This window comes from Podarcis muralis, chromosome 6 (assembly GCF_964188315.1).
Source record: "Podarcis muralis chromosome 6, rPodMur119.hap1.1, whole genome shotgun sequence".
Lineage (NCBI taxonomy): Eukaryota > Metazoa > Chordata > Lepidosauria > Squamata > Lacertidae > Podarcis > Podarcis muralis.
In genome coordinates, this window is record NC_135660.1 from 58,915,137 (window position 1) to 58,930,965 (window position 15,829).

General features: G+C 44.4%; 1 long non-coding RNA gene across 2 annotated transcripts in view; it reads left to right on the plus strand.

Annotated features, from left to right (window-relative positions):
* Window positions 1-614: 614 nt before the first annotated feature.
* Window positions 615-15,829, plus strand: part of LOC114597372 (uncharacterized) — an 89,540-nt gene continuing 74,325 nt past the window's right edge. Inside the window, exon 1 of one of the 2 annotated variants that reach the window (XR_013393222.1) lies at window positions 615-852. This is a non-coding gene — a long non-coding RNA (uncharacterized LOC114597372). The remainder of the gene's footprint in view (window positions 853-15,829) is intronic. The other variant, XR_013393223.1, reaches the window with a different exon arrangement.

A 15,829-nucleotide genomic window follows, 5' to 3' on the forward strand; every position in this document is an offset into this window, starting at 1 on the left:
ACAAAAAACAGATTAAAATTACCTCAACTTTCTAAATCTGGGTGTACAGTGTGCTGCATAGCTACAACCAATCCTAGCTTTTGCAGCATAAGTATATGCAATTAAACAGACGTGTGCATGTGACAGTCACAAATGACAGTATACACACAGGTGTCTTGATGTTTCATCTACGCAGAGTATTATGTTCCCACAAGGTATCTGGACCCTGAATAAACAGTCACCCTCAAGCAACCTGAAGTACGCAAAAACACCTAAATGAGAAGGCAGGCCGCATCTCTTGCAAAAAGTGAAAGGCTGCTTCCTTGAAAAATCTCAGCAGAAGCGGTAGTTTAGCAACAAAACAGGATACTATGGACAACAGCAAACAAGGGCTATTTCCACACCAGCTTTATGGGCCTGGAACTGCTGTTTCACTCACAAAGAGACTACGCTGCATTACAACAATTTTGCATGCCAGTTACTGCTTTCCATTCTATTTTTGTGTGTGCTGGTTTGCCTGCTTCTGAGGAGAATTAAAGCACATGTGTGTCTTGTGTGGACTGACGACGAGCTCACTTCCTACACGACAAGGTCCTTGGTGCAGCAGCCACTGGGAGCACAGCTCTTCAAGGGGAGAAGGAGGGCGGTGCTTTCCTTCCTGCAATTGGGCAGCTTTTCCTGGTCACCGCACAGGCTTTCCCGCCATTTCTGTGCCTTCCCGCAGAACCCGAGGGGTTTAGGAGAACTGCTATAAAGTCAGCTTTGCAAGGTTCTTCCTGTAGCCCCTTTTGCAGGCTTTCTAGCTGAAAGGACAAGAGTTGGCCATTGGAGGCAGCTGAGAGGAGGACCAGTTTCTTCACTCAGCAACACCCGGTAAGTTTACTCCCAAGTCGCATTCATTTTTATTTATTAACGTTTATATCCCTCTTTTCCTCTTAATCTTTTAAAAACCGCCTTATTGAAGGTGTTGTTTTTTTAAAAACAACAACCACATATTGAGCACTAAAATCCAAACTCGTTTATAAAAAGAAACTTCCAAGAAACTGAACCAGGTGGTTAATTTTCTTCTGCTGTGTTTTAGTCGGTGTGTTTAAATGACTCACACAAGGTGTTAGGTGTTTTATATACAGTATTGGTAAGCCCCTTAGAGACAGAAAGCGATGAATAAATGTAATAAAATAATACTAATAATACCCCACCCCCTACAATACTAGCCAAGCCTTTCGTTTTTCCTGCTGGGAAAAGAGGTGAATTGCAGGGGCTTTGGAAAAAGCACATCTCTCTCCCTTATTCCCACCCCGGTTATTGGGTTCCCTTCGTTTCTCCTGAGTTTCTGTGCCTTTGTCCATTATTAAAATGGGTGCTCATCTCTGCCCCCCCCCCCCCATTTTGGCATTGTTGGCTCTGCTAGTTGTGCAGATGCTCCTCCCTCTTTCCAAGAGGAAAGTTTGATTTTTGCCTTATTGTTGCCATGTGTGATGCCTATGCAATACACGTGCCCCTTAATCTGTGGTTGATGGGAACGGTCTGTATCTGCTCAATAATGTTTATTCAGAAGATCAAAACCCAGCCAGATGGGCAGGGTATAAATAATAAAAAATATTATTATTATTATTTTATTTATTATCAACCCTGAGCTAGAGCCTGTAGCAGGAGAAACACCCCATAGGTTTGGACTATATAAACCCCACTGCTTGACTTTTCAGTCAGGGAAGTGAAGGCACCAAACCTGATCTCGCAATGTGGATTGATATTATTATTATTATTATTATTATTATTATTATTATTATAAAAAGGAACAGGAACTTTAAATCTGGCACAGAAACCTGAATTTTGATCAGAGCAGTGGGAGAAGACTGTTTAACCCTTTTCCTCCTCTGCCAACTCCCTGCCTTGTTATCTCTCTTCTTATCCATTTAAAGAGGTTCCTGGAAACATTTTTTGTCAATCTCCTGGTTTGTTTGTTTTTTAGACAAGTCAGCTTTTTGGCGCACCACTTGCTGTGGTATTGTGGTGGTATTGCTGTGGTATTACCACTTATTGTGGTAAAGAGCAGACCCATGGGTCTCTGAGCAGAGAACCCACCTCCCCTTAGAAATCGCAGATTGGAATGGACACGCAAGATGTACAATAGGGTTTATATTCCTGGTTACATCCTCCACCCTCCCTCTTCCTGTTGCCACCCAGTGCTGAGATTGTTGCCTCAATTTCTTTGAATAATAGTCCTCCAGTAGTGGTTGGTTCAGTAAATTAGAACCTATTCTTTAGATTACTTTTCTATCTCCTTTAAACATCACTTTGAGATTAGTCGGGATTATTTTATATAGTGGCAGTGTGGCTGAGAAAGCTGGAACTCCTAGACTTTCTACTGCAAGGGGAAGTGGAGTTTTAAAAGGTCAATTGCAATATGCAACGCTCTGCGGGTATTCCATATTTGGGTAATTTGTCACCTGTGTTGGTGTCTTCTCTCACGTATTGGCAGCACAATTTAATCTCAATGCTTGTGATTTTTTAGGGCTCTCTAGAAAGACTGAAATTGCGAGTCTCATGAATGAAACATCTCTGGCTGCCATGATTGCAAAAAAAAAAAAAAAAGTGGGGGGGGGGGAGAGAATGAATATGTCGACTGTGTTCTAAATGCCTACCACAGCAAATAAGATGTCCAAACTTCATAAACTTTTTAGAAAACAAATCTCTTTCCCAAAGACACAAAAACATATGCTAACATGCGGAATTAGTAACCCAACACAACATTAACTAAAACACAATAAACTGGATATATATGGGGCCCTAAAATACAAAGACCTCTGTCGAGTGGACAGGGAAGATATTTCAGGATCATTTGTTAGCAATGGCAGAACTTCCCTTGTCTTACCGACTATCGGTTGAATGCTTGCTCTGCGGCAAATTGACATTTCTGTTTCTGTATCTTGGTTAGCTACATGCTCTAAGGCAGTGATGGCCAAACTTGGCCCTCCAGCTATTTTGGGACTACAACTCCCACCATCCCTAGCTAACAGGACCAGTGGTGAGGGATGATGGGAATTGTAGTCCAAAACAGCTGGAGGGCCAAGTTTGGCCCTCGCTGTTCTAAGGCAAAAGATGTATTTGTTCGTTTTCTGTACTCTTTGTGCTGCTTCAAACATTGTTTCTCCTCCAGTTTACACATTGGTATGCAGATATTGCGTACTTACACCATAGGTATTCTTGGGAAGCCATGATTGGCCATATGTGAAATAGTTATCCATATTTCATAGTGTCCAGGGTATGCTACTGTAGTATGCGTGGAAAGTGGCATTGTCTACCAATGGAACATATCAAATGTACTTGCCCACTTCCAGATTCTTTCCAGGCACAATTCAAAGCACTGGCTTTATTTATTTTTATTTTATAAAAATGGATATATACTGCTGTATCATAAAAATATATCACAGTATATACCAACAATATAAAAAACATGAAAACATACAGTAAAATTGTAAGAAGTTAAAAGCAAAAGAATTAAAAACAAACATCTGTAGATAGGCTTGACAGAACAGAAAAGTTTTCAGCAGGCGTTTAAAAGTTGGCACAGTTAGGCGGCCGCTGAATCTCTGTTGGCAGGGTATTCTACAGGACTGGGCCAATGACACAAAATGTTAGTCATCATCCAATGAGCCTCTCCAACCCCAGGAACAACCAGAGAGGCTCCTGCAAATGATCTCAGGGACTGAGCTGGGATATAAGGGTTCAGGAGATCCCTCGGGAAAAGGTAAACGGACCCCTGACCATTAGGTCCAGTCGCGGACGACTCGGGGTTGCAGCGCTCATCTCGCTTTATTGGCTGAGGGAGCCGGCGTACAGCTTCCAGGTCATGTGACCAGCATGACTAAGCTGCTTCTGGCGAACCAGAGCAGCGCATGGAAACACGGTTGACCTTCCCGCCGGAGCGGTACCTATTTATCTCCTTGCACTTTGGCGTGCTTCCGAACTGCTAGGTTGGCAGGAGCTGGGACTGAGCAACGGGAGCTCACCCCATTGCGGGGATTTGAACCGCCAACCTTCTGATCGGCAAGTCCTAGGCTCTGTGGTTTAACCCACAGAGCCACCTGTATCCTCGGGTATCCTGGACTTAAGTTGTTCAGGGCTTTTACAACGAACACAGGAACCTTGAACCTGGCTTGGTAGTATACTTAATGGCTCTTAAGAGCCTATGACCAGGGTATAGCAAAGGCTTTCTTCTCTGGAGTGAGCCTGAGTGTGTGTGTCCCACACCCATACCCTTCTTCAGGTGCTCCTATTTCACAGTTTAGGAGGTGGCAACTTTTTCTGTGATTGTGTCCCCACTTCACAGACTGTTCCCTGGCACCTTCATCAATGGTTTTAGGTGCCAAGTTAAAACAAGCTGTTCATGGATATTTTCTCAGGCAGTTGATGTGTAAGTTATTTTGCCGCTTTACTTTGGTTATTTTAAGGATTTTTGTGTTTACATTGCTGCTGATAGCTTTGACACTCTGCCATTTGTGTTGTGTTGTGTGTGTGTGTTTTAAAAAACATTGTTACTATGGTATTTTAGCCTGTTCTAAGCTGCTTGGAAGGAGAGATATAAATATCTTAAATTAAGGAAGTGTGTGTGTGTTTGTGTTTAAAAAATCATATCAGTAAAGGCTGTAGAGTAGGTGACCTATAGAATAAACATGGTACCTTACAATGTCTTCTCTGTTGTAGATTTGCACAATGGGTGAAATGAGCCCTATTCGCTCATTGCCTCTTAGGGGAGTAATAATTTTGTGAAGGGCGGTGTGGGATCATGCCTGCCCTACTATTCCTCTTGTGTCCTCTGATTAATTTGATCAGTTGGTGGAACGGACTCCCACAGGAGGTTGTGGACTCTCCTTCCTTGGAGGTTTTTAAGCAGAGGTTGGATAGCCATCTGTTGTGGATGTTTTAGTTCAGATTTCTGCATTGCAGGGGGCTGGACTAGATGACCCTTGGCGCCCTTCCAGTTCTATGATTCTATATGCTCACGCTGTCTTGCCTCAGTCAGCAATTGAGCCGCTCAGTTCTGCACCAGCTGCAGTTTCTGAACTGTTTGAAAAGGTACAATGCATTACAGTGATCAAACTAGAAGTTACCAAAGTGTAGACAACAGAAACTAAGCTTTCCCTGATCAGGTTGGAGCATAGCTGGGCCACCATTCACAGCTAATTGAAGGCAGTCGATACCACCAAGGCACTTGGGCCTGAAGCAACAGCAGTTGATTCATAAGTACCCCAAATCTATGCACGACACACATTTAGAGGGAGCATAACCCAAGCCCATCCATCTAGTCTAGGGAACCTCTTTGTACAAACAGTGGGGGAACCTGCTACACACATTGCAGATTATTGCTGTAACTTACCCTAGGACCTTATGGTGAAGGGCAGGTAAAAATCTAATTAATACCAATTAATAAATAAATTCTGAAGTGAAATGCATGCTCTGTCCATGTAGGCTCCCTGCCCAGTTTTGAACCCTGCATGCATAAAACAGACTCCCATGTTTTTGCTGTTTTTAATACTGAATTTTAAATTATTGTAACCCACCCTGATATTTGCTGGCAAAGGGCAGGTGATGGTAATAACAATACTGTAGTTCAGAAATGTACCCAAAATGTGACTAGCAAGGGCATGGCCCTACAATCCGGTCTCATGCAGCTTATTAATAATATGAGGGGGGCAATAAGTGAATAGGCCTTTGGTAATGTGAGATTTCACACAGCGTGCCACGCCTATTCTTCAGTAAATTTACTGAGGAAAAGAGGAGCAATATCTTGGTACTATCCCTTTGGATTTAAAGTGCTGCTCTTCCTCTTAAGCAAATTTACTCAATGGAAGATGCAGCAATATTGCTGCTGCTATGCTTGATTAAGTTTACTTACGGGAAAGCACAGTAGTGCACTGCTTGAAATGGCACAACTAAGTCTGTCCCTCATTTTTTTAAAAATCCCGTTTTTATCACATACATTGCAAAAATGCAAAAAAATAAATAAGCAGTGTTGTGATAATGAAAGACATTGAACAACTAGGGACAAATTCAATTGAAGAGAAATAAAGTAGAACAGAGGAATTCTGGTGCTGACACACACTTAGATGGGCAAGATTATGCAGTGACATTAGATGCTTCTTGGCTTTTTAGTAAGCCACAGAATTTTGCCCACCGCTGCCATTCCAGTCATGAAACATACTTCTATTTATGCAGATGAACTTCCTCCTCTCCTCAAAATCTTCTCACCTCTGCAGCTCCCTGGGTACCCTCAAAATTTGGTCAAGAAGATTGGGGGGACCCTCTGGAGCTAATTTTGAGACTGTGCAGGGAGACGAAGGGGACGTCCCATTGCACCATAATTTCAGAGATGCAAATAATCGTTGTTTTCTAGTCCTAAAATAAAGTTATCCTACATATAGTGGTGAGAGTCTAGTAACTCTTACCAGTTGTTGTTGTTGTTTTTTAATGCATTATATAGAGGCCTAAACATGAGACAGTCATTACTACCTGTTGGTTTTAGGACAGTTTAGTTTACAGTGGTACCTCGGGTTACATATGCTTCAGGTTACAGATTCCGCTAACCCAGAAATAGTACCTCGGGTTAAGAACTTTGCTTCAGGATGAGAACAGAAATTGGGCGGCGGCAGCAGGAGGCCCCATTAGCTAAAGTGGTACCTCAGGTTAAGAACAGTTTCAGGTTAAGAACGGACCTCCAGAACCACTGTACTATGAAATTTAATGGGAAACAAGAAAATGATATAATGTTAGTTAGTTTCCAGCATGTGATGTCTGCTATGTAGAGCGGTGTTAAGTTCAGAATATTTCAGACAGAAAATGCAGATAAATTATATAGTTGGAATTCTGACAAGGGGGTGAAGTGAAAACAAGCCTGCTTTCCCAGACCGCATTCACACCATCCATTTAAAGCACTATGATACCACCTTTAGCGTTTTCCGCAAAATAAATACCGGGAGCTATAGATTGTTAAGGGTGCTGAAAGTTGATAGGAGACCCAAATGCCCGTCAGAGTTCGCATAGGTTTCTGAGGTAGAGGGATTGACTATTAAACCACCCTGGGAATTGTAGCTCTGCAAGGGGCATAAAGTAAAGGTAAAGGACCCCTGACAGTTAAGTCCAGTCGCAGATGACTCTGCGGTTGCAGCGCTCATCTCGCATTACAGGCCAAGGGAGCCAGTGTTTGTCCGCAGACAGTTTTTCCTGGTCATGTGGCTAGCATGACTAAGCCGCTTCTGGCGCAATGGAACACCAAAACCAGAGCAGCGCATGGAAACGCCATTTACCTACCTGCTGGTGCGGTTCACACTTATCTACTTGCACTTTGATGTGCTTTCGAACTGCTAGGTTGGCCAGGAGCTGGGACCGAGCAACAGGAGCTCATCCCATTGCAGGGATTCAAACCACCAACCTTCTGATCAGCAAGCCCCAGAGGATCAGTGGTTTAGACTACAGCACCACCCGTGTCCCCTGTAAGGGGACATAGTGCAAAGGGCATAGTGGTTTCCTAATAACGAACAGTACCCTAAACAAACTACAGCTCTCATAATTAATTGGGGGAAACCAAGGCTGTTTAAAGTGATAAAATAGTTGTTTAAATTTGTGGGGTTGGTGTGGCGCTAGACCCAGGTCTACTCCAGAGTTGATAAACCTGTAGTGGCAAAAGCTGGGTGGGAACAGAAATTGGATAGTTGAACATGAGAAGCAGAAATGGAAACAAGGGCAATGGTATGGGCTGGGACAGGAGAGATGAAGGGTTGCTATCCTTGCTGAAACCTACAGATCACAGCCCACCTGTGAAATTTCTAGACCTTCAACCATTGAGTTGCAAATACTGTGGAAGAAAAAATGTTGATGTCACTTCTGCAAACATATTAACAAGAAATATATTTGTGAACCCAACAGAGCTGCTCCCCCTCCCATGTGAACTGTTTCTCTTTTACTGGCATGATCAAGTTCTGAATTCTTTAATGTATTTTGTATCATAGCTATACATAAATAATGTTGATAATGTTTAAAATAATGAACTGGTATTCAGGTAATTGCACTAAATAATATAGTAAAGGAGACATCAGACCATTGGTTAATATTAAACCACAGCATTGTGTGTGTGTTTGTAAGCCATTACAGGTTTATTTAAATTTGCAGGATCCTTTTATATTGTTAAATGTACTTCATTAGCAAACTGGTAGAGCCTAATAATACTGCACTGCTTTAAACATTAGCAAACTGGTAGAGTGGAATAATATTGCACTGCTTTAAAACTCTCTCCAAATTCCTAATTGAAAAATGATGCTAATATTTAAAATGTCCTATTAACTATTACGATTCTTTGATTGCCCACTATCCTTGTTTCATTATCATGTTTGTTTATCATGATGATATTCAGCTGTATAATCTAAAAGACATATATTTTAGCCCTTGGAAAATAAAATAAGAGGCTAGTAATTTGGTACTAGAAAGTTAATTCGTGAAACCTCTGATCTTTAAACTGTCACATGACTATTGATTTTCAATATTGTAAGGCTCTGTGCCACCCTAAGCGTGTAGTTCAGCAGATTTGGAAGAGTTTTCCCCTTATCAGTTAAGTCCCTGAGTACTTGTGCATTAAGGCAACAAATATCCACGGTTAACGGTGTGTCACATGGTAACTGAGTGGACGTGCCAATTTTCTAATGAAGTTGGGTTGTTGGCAAACACACCAGTCATCATATATTGAAAGAGGTCTTCTTTTGTGTATTTCCAGCACACTTGAATGCTTCTAAAGATACCAGTTACATAATTGTCTAAGGGCCAAGCGAAGAGTGAAAATGCATCCAACCAACGCCAGCACAAAAGGGAACACAAAAAAAATACTGGAATTAAAAGCAAAGTCGCACGAAGTCTGTAAACCTTAATAAGGCTGCATATTTATTTGCTGCTTGGGCTGAAGATGCCTTGCATTCTGAAGGGAAGGGGGGTGGAACTAGGATTGAAGCACCACTATTTTATAAAGCACTAAAAGAAAACATTTAAGGTAGCACTTATCTGCTGCTGATATTTACATCAGTTCTCCTCCCCCACCTGCACACTTTAATAGTAATTTGGCTATATAGTGTTTTGTTTTGCAAAACGGATTCACAGAACATAGAATAAAACTAAATAGCTGGGCTGCCATAAAACTGGATTGTGTGTTTTTTAATATTGTTTTATAAATAAAAAGCCTGACACCCCCCCTCAGTCACCAGATAATTAATTAAATCAGCAATGGAGCCAGCACTGCAGTTCTCATAAATAACTTGTCACTGCAGTTCCAAAACCGTGAAATAAGGGAGCCCAACCAATTAAGTTCTTTCTTTACATAAGACCAGCCTATCACTTCCAGGATGTATCATAGAGTTGAAACCCACTCAGATCCATGCGCTGTACAAACACACACACACCCCCCCCGCCCAGACGAGTAGCAGCTGAAGGCCAAACTACGCGTAATGCCTACACTTCATTTTGTTCTGTGAAATTTAGGCACCGCTTGATTGTATGAAAACATCTAAGTGGTTTACAAAAATAACAAACGTTAAAATGGTTAAACAACAGATCTTTTAAAATATCCCAAAGGACAATTAAAATTATCAGTGAAGCAAAAAGAAATAAAACACAAGTAACTTCTACAGGTCTGAATAGGAGTGCCTAAACAAAAAAATGTTTTAAGAAGGCACAAAGAAGAGCATATTTTTAAAGTTGTGCGAACTTTTTTTGGAACTGCCATCAAACGTGAGGCTATGGTTGGGGTGGCAAGCAGTATTTAAATCTGCAGTTGATACTGAACTGGGTGGGATAGCCAATGCCTCTGAAGAAAGAATCAGAATTAAAGATGACCTTAACAGCTTAGATAACTGAGCCAAAACTAACACAATGAATTTCAGTAGGGATATATGTCAGGTTCTAAACTTAGGCAGGAAGAACAAACTGTACAAATATAAGATGGGGTGCATGTGAATTGCCAGCAGTACAGTGGTACCTCGGATTACATACGCTTCAGGTTACATACGCTTCAGGTTACAGACTCCACTAACCCAGAAATGGTACCTCGGGTTAAGAACTTTGCTTTAGAATAAGAACAGAAATCATGCTCTGGCGGTGCGGCAGCAGCAGGAGGCCCCATTAGCTAAAGTGGTGCTTCGGGTTAAGAACAGTTTCAGGTTAAGAACGGACCTCCGGAACGGATTAAGTATGTAACCAGAGGTACCACTGTACATGTGAAAAGGATCTAGGGATCTCAGACCACAAGCTTAACACAAGTCAACAGTGTGATGGAACAGTGTGATGGAGTACCCTAGAACAGTGTTTCCCAACCGGTGTTCCGCGGCACACTAGTGTGCCGCGATACGTTGCCTGGTGTGCCGCGGGAAAAATTGGCGGGGGGGGAATAAAGGGGGGGGGAAATTATTCCCCCACCGCCAGGCGTGGGGCTGGGGCGGGGGAAGCCCGAGCTTCCCCCTCCCCCAGAACGGGACCCAGAGCCATGCCGAAGCTGCGCGCAGCTTTGGCATCGCTCTGGGAGCTTGCGGGGCTGGGGGAGGAGGAAGCCCTCCGCCAGCCTCCAAACCATGTCGGGAGACAGCGGGATGGCGCGCTGCGCCTCTCCCGCTGTCCCCCGAGTTTGCAGGGCTGGCGATGGGGAGGAGCAGGCTTCTCCCCCCGCCAGCCTTCCAGCCAAGTCGGGGGGCAGCGGCAAGGGCGCGCTGCGCCTCTCCCGCTGTCCCCCGAGTTTGCGGGGCTGGCGACGGGGAGGAGCAGGCTTCTCCCCCCGCCAGCCTTCCAGCCAAGTCGGACCTCTTCTGAAGGCGGGCGGGGGCGAAAGTCCTTGCTCCCCCCTGCCTGCCTTCAAAAGCCATCCGGGACAGCGGAGAAACGCGCTGCCTTTCTCTGCTCTCCCGGGAAGGCAGGCAGGGGGGAGCAAGGACGTTCGCCCCCGCCCGCCTTCAGAAGAGGTCCAGGACCTCTTCTGAAGGCCGGCGGGGGTCAAAAGTCTTTGCTCCCCCCTGCCTGCCTTCCCGGGAGAGCGGAGAAAGGCAGCGCGTTTCTCCGCTGTCCCCGACGGCTTTTGAAGGCAGGCGGGGGGGAGCAAAGACTTTCACCCCTGCCTGCCTTCCCGGGAGAGCGGAGAAACGCACTGCCTTTCTCCGCTCTCCCAGGAAGGCAGGCAGGGGGGAGCAAAGACTTTTGACCCCCGCCGGCCTTCAGAAGAGGTCCAGGACCTCTTCTGAAGCCGGGCGGGGGGCGAAAATCTTTGTCCCCCCTGCCTGCCTTCCCAGGGGCTTTTAAATCGCCCCGGACAGCGGAGAAGTCCTCCGCTGTCCCGGGCGATTTTAAAATGCCGCCCGCTAGCATTTTAAGATTGCCCCGGACAGCGGAGAAGTCCTCCGCTGTCCCGGGGTTTTTTAAAATGCTGGGGGTGGGAAGAAAAGCCCTTGTCCCCCCCCCCCCCAGCCTTCAGAAGAGGTTGGGGGACAGACTGTCCCCGGACCTGGTCTGAAGGCGGTTTCCCTAGGAACGCATTAATTGATTTTCAATGCATTCCTATGGGAAACCGTGCATCGCAAGACGAAAAACTCGCAAGACGAAGAGACTTGCGGAACGAATTAATTTCGTCTTGCGAGGCACCACTGTATCCGGAGAGGCGGCCTTCAGGCGAGTTTTAATTTTAATTTTCCTTCTCCCACTTAATGCCCCACGCTCGCCCGAGCAGCTTGCCTTCCTCGGTAACCACGGCGACCCGAGGGAGGGGAGGGAACAGGGAAGTCGAGGGCGGCGGCGAGCCGTGACGACGTCAGTGGGCCGCGCCGCCTCGCCCTGGCACGGTGTGAGAGCCCCGGCTAGTGGCGCGAGCTTCAGAATAAGTGGGATCCGCGTGCACGAGACCGAGATTGCGGGTAAGGAGCTCAGCCCTGGGCAGGAGGAAGCGGGGCCGCGCGTGCGGGCCACATCCCCACAGAGAGCGAGCCTCCCCCGGCCCACCACTCCGGGCAGGTCCACTCGCATGAGGGGGCGGCGATGGCGACGGCCGGCAGCTTGCCTGCAATGCCATCCCTCGAGCAGGCGAGGAGCCCGGAGGCTACCAGATGCGAGTCCTCTTTCCCACCCTGCTCGGGAGTCCAGAGCACTTGGTCGCATTCAGGATCTAGAGTGGGGAAGCGGGGCTTGTGTCTGGGCTGGACACATTGGGCTGCCTGTGCCGCTCGACCTGCGGGGAGAAATCAGGGTGGGAGTCACGACCGTGAGGCAGAGCTGCCAAGTGTGGCAGAAGAGGACACGGCCTTCGCACCTGTCCTTAGGTAGGAGCTTCTTCCGTGTCGACCTGCTGCCCTAAAGTCTTGGCTTTTTTCTTGGCTTTTTGGCGGTTGGCACAGAAGGAAGGCAAGGGGGAGGGGAAAAAATTGAAACTTACACTTTCGTGCGTCCCTCCCGGCGTGATGCTGCGCGCTGACGTCACGGGGCTGTAATGGTGGTGTGCCTCGAGATTTTTTTCATGAAACAAGTGTGCCTTTGCCCAAAAAAGGTTGGGAAACACTGCCCTAGAACACTCTTCTAGGGTGCATTAACAGAAGAATAGTGTCCCGATCAAGGAAAGTAATAGTCCTGCTCTATTCTGCCTTGTTCAAACCACACCTGGAACTTGGTGAGATTGGTAAAGAAAAAGCGTTTTCTATGTGTTGTATATGCAATATATCACTGTGACACCAGATGGCGCTGTGGAGTCTGGTCTTTCCCTACTGGGTTTCCATGTATGAGTTTGCAACACGTTTAACTGAATCGCTTCTTTAATGTGTCTAGATAGATCCAACCCTGGAATACTGTGTCCAGTTCCGGGCGCCATAATTTAAAAGGGGATATTGACAAGCTGGAATATGTGCAGAGGAGGGCAACCAGGATGATTAAGGGTCTGGAAACCCAGTTTTATGAGGAATGGTTGAAGGAATTGGGTATGTTTAGCCTGAAAAAGAGGAGACTGAGAGGAGATATCATAGCCATCTTCAAATATCTAAAGGGCTGTCACATGGAAGATGGAGCAAGCTTGTTTTCTCCTACTCTAGAGGATAGGGCCTGAACCAATGGCATCATGCTACAGTTTGACACTGAAACATCTACACCATACCTTTAAAACATGGCTTCTCCTAAAGAATTCTAGGAACAGTCTGCCCTCACAGAACTGCAGTTCCCAGAATTCTTTTGGAGGAAGCCATGTGCTTTAAATATGTGGGGTGCATGTGATTACAGCACACTAGAATGTTCCTTTTAACAGCAATACTGATCTTGCTTTTTATGGGTTAGGTTTCCCCTGCCTAGACCCACATTAAACACTGGTTACAGGGCTAAGTGACTTTAGTTTCATATGAACATTTTTTTTTACAAGGAATAATAGGACAACCAGGTCTGGAAGGGTGTCCTAGTCTATTAGGACTTACATGTTAAGGACAGAATATGAAATTGTAGCCGAGAAGGAAGGGAAGTGGATGATAAGTTCCATAGGGTATGTTGGATTGTCCAAACTGGTTTTTGAAAGACTCTTATGTGATAGTGGTTAAGATTGTTGCTGAAAACGTAGGTGTGTTTTAATCAGAAGCAAAAAAACAGAACAAAACCCTGGTTTTTCTTTTAATAACTGCTTTTAAGTATTTTGTTTTCAGTGGGGGATGTTTAAAATATGACCCTTTTCTTTAGGGAAGGCATCTTCTCTTTTTAATAAAATAAAAGTGGAGATAAATTTAAATAACAATGGAGGTGGGTGGATATTTTTTTTGACGAAAATGGTCTCCCTTGGACCAGTAACTGGTTTAAAGTCAGACATGTCTCATAGTGGGTTTTTTTTTTTTACTGGCATGGTGAAATATATAATGAAATTCAACAAGGAAACTGGAAAAACAGCCAAATTGGTGCAGCAAAGTGGTTAATAGGATCATTAGCCTACTCGCTGTATTTTTTTGGACACTGTGTGCCTGTACCAGAGTACTTGAGAGCAGATTGCGAGAACAGGCTGACAGTTACTAGCTAACTCAGCAGTGCTGGGTGCAAACTGCCATCTTCCTGTGGATTTACAGCTGCCACTTCTGCTACTTCAATTAGTTCTATAGCACACAGATGTTGCTTAAATGTTGCTGCTAATGATACTGCAATAAGCGTAAGATTCATGCCATATTTTGAGGCACGTAAATTTCTCAAGTGGCACAATTAAAGTGGAAATATTAGGTGGGGAGAACTTGGCAGTCTCTACAACTTGGAAAGAGCACCCGCTATGCAATAATGGGTCAAAAATTCATTCAAGTTTTACTGCTGTTCGGAGTTTTAAAAGACTTTTTCACAGTTGAATGCAAAGTAGTAAAAACCAGAGTATTAGGAAATGAGAATGCTGTTGTGTGATTCAGACATTACTTTTCATTTCAAATTGAAATCACATGGTTTGCGTTTGCGTACTATATTCTCGAACGCCGAAGGGTCATGTTAGAAATAATGGTTTTTAAAAGTAAAAACCAAACCAAAACAAAAAAACTTGGAGAAAGTTTTCTCCTCCCCTTCTAACCCCCCACCCCCCGCCAAACAATAGTAATGAATTAATTGCTGTAGATGCAGGAGAGTTAGGAATGTTGGCCACAGTAAGGGGGGGGGAAGTGTCTCAAATTGCACACAGAGACAGCATCAATCATTTCTCAAGCCAGATGTAGCCTCCGAACTGTAGCCTGACAACACATCTCATGTTTGTGCAGCTACCAAGCAATTATTCTTTCCATTATATCTCCCAATGACAGATCTCCAAACCCAAGGCTGTAAAAATTAGAGTTCGGGCTTATACAGTTCTGTCGGGTCTTTAAAAAAAAACCTAGGAAAACTTATCATAGTGGCAGTGTTTATGAGCTTGTCACAGTGCATGTACATAATTTTCATCAAAATTTCTGTTACCTCATTTCCAGTCCTTCAGGATTAGATTTATCAGCAGCTCATTCTAGGGAAAGCCCCCACATCTCCTTCCTAGTGGTTTTCCCACGTAACAACCCCCCACCCCCACCCCTCCACAACTTTAGAAAACGAGAGGCTTTTAAAAAACAGCTTGCACCATTTCTTTTATCCTTCCTCTTCCCTCACCGACACCCCCATCACTATGTCTTCTTGGCTGGTTAACTTATTTTTATTTATTTACTTGTAGCGTCAAGTAAACTAATCTGTTGTTCCTTAATTGGGATCCGTAAATATCTGCTCAGCCTACTGGTATTCAAGAAGATGTGAACAATGAATTAAACAGAAGACAGGAAGCATACACAGTAGAACTAAAAGAGTGTCCCAGGCATCAGTGTTTTAATGAGATGCATATGGGATAAAAAAAAAAACCTGGGATACATGTGGCATCAAAACACACACAAAATCTGGTGTTTAAAAATGTAAAACAATTAGGTGGAGAACACATGACAAACAGCAAAAGAACACGAATGTAATTAAATCTACATCAAATGGGGTTTTAAAAACCCTAATCAAAGTTCTCTTAACGATTTCCCCCCCCCCCCTGTATTGCCCCGCTTCTTCTCTGTTTTGGATTATTTAACAGCAAATCTTACAGATGTCAGTTTTGTCTTGTTCTGAAGCAAGAAGGACAATAAGTTCCAGCTGACCTCAGTACAATGAATCTTGCAAGAGCACAATATGTATTTTATACTGGCAGTGAAAAGCTTACATGTAATTGAGAGAGAGGGTGGTAGTGTGGGTGAAAACGGGAAGGGGGGAAATGTCACTGTAGCATTTTTGTTGACACTGCACTATCTGTGTGTGCATAAGGAGTCCAGCACCTGGCAAACATGTGTAT